Genomic DNA, 1,472 nt, shown 5'->3' with positions numbered 1-1,472 from the left:
GTGGATTCAGTCAACGTGATATATACTTATTGAAACCCCATCAAATCTGCACCCAATCCCTTGATTGTTGGTCCCTAGCCCCTACTGATTCCTTTTCCTTTTCTTCTTACTTCACCTACCCCTTTTCCATAATCTTGGCCCCCATCCTTGGCAAGTTATTCTGAATGATGGCACTACATTCCTTAGTCAGGACCACTGTCTCATCTCCCTTTAAAGGCTTCTTCTTTGACAACAACTCCTTCATGAATTTGACATAGAGAGGTATTTGCTCCAAAACCTCAGTAAAAGGAATATTTATTTGTAATTTTCTGAAGACTTCCAAGAACTTTGAAAACTACTTGTCCGTGGTCTCCTTTTGAAGTCTCTGAGGATATGGCATTTTAGGCTTGTACTCAGGAGCCTTTGGTAATGTAGGATAAGTGTCAAGAGAGTCTGGGAATGGTTGTCTGCACGCTTTGGACGGACGTGCTCTACTTCTTCCTTCTTCTCCTCTGGAGCTACTTTTTCAACTAGCTCCTCATTAACTTGTGCTTCTGTACTTGCCACTTGTCCACTTATCAAGGTGATAGCCTTGCATTCCTCTCTTGGATTTGGAATTGTGTTACCAGGAAGGCTATTAGTGGTCCTCTGATCAATTTCATTAACTTTTGTGGCTAATTGACCCATCTGAATCTCTAAGTTCTTGATTGATGCTCTGGTTTCCTATCTAAAAGTTGCCAATATTACTTCCAAATCATTGTTCTTCTGGGGCTGAGAAGTTGCTTGCTGAGATGACTGAAACTGGTGGTTATTAAAACTATTCAGTTGAAAACCACCCTGAGAATTATTATTAAAATTCTGTGGCCTCTGAGGTTGGTCTCTCCACCCAAAATTTGGGTGATTTCTCCACCCCTGACTGTAGGTCTTAGAATAGGGATAATTATTGGAATTTCTAGGAGTACTCCCCATGTAATTGACCTGTTCAGAAGAAAATTGAGCATACTTATAATTTTCATTTTGCATAAAATTACCTGTCATGTCATAAGAGGCTTCTTGGGGCGCATTCTGAGTGTTGATAGCTGAAACTTGCATTCCACTCAACCGTTAAGTAATCAGATTTATTTGCTAAGATAAAAGCTTGTTCTGAGCAAGAAGAGCATTAACAGCTTCCACTTCTAACACGTCTCTCTTCTGAGAAGTTTCAGAGTGCAAGGGATTTCTGTTGGAGGAATATAAGTATTGGTTGTTAGCAACCAACTCAATAAGCTCAATAGTCTCCTCTTGTGTCTTCTTCATGTGCAAAGAACCACCTGCAGAATTATCCAAGCGCATCTTGGACATCTCACATAAGCCCTCATAAAAGATATCCAACTGAGTCCATCTAGAGAACATGTCCGGAGGGCATTGCCTAGTCAGTAGTTTGAATCTCTCCCAGGCTTCATAAAGGGTCTCACCCTCTTTCTGTCTGAAAGTTTGAACCTCCACCCTTAGCT

General features: G+C 40.9%; 1 non-coding gene across 1 annotated transcript; it reads left to right on the top strand.

Annotated features, from left to right (window-relative positions):
- The first annotated feature begins 1,366 nt into the window (after window positions 1-1,366).
- Window positions 1,367-1,472, top strand: LOC112762023 (small nucleolar RNA R71). Its single transcript, XR_003182385.1, has one exon. It is a non-coding gene; the product is annotated as a small nucleolar RNA R71 (small nucleolar RNA).

The sequence above is a fragment of the Arachis hypogaea genome, chromosome 16 (assembly GCF_003086295.3).
Source record: "Arachis hypogaea cultivar Tifrunner chromosome 16, arahy.Tifrunner.gnm2.J5K5, whole genome shotgun sequence".
Classification (NCBI taxonomy): domain Eukaryota; kingdom Viridiplantae; phylum Streptophyta; class Magnoliopsida; order Fabales; family Fabaceae; genus Arachis; species Arachis hypogaea.
Note: the sequence above shows the minus strand (reverse complement) of the source record. Positions and strands in the feature narration are given on the sequence as shown.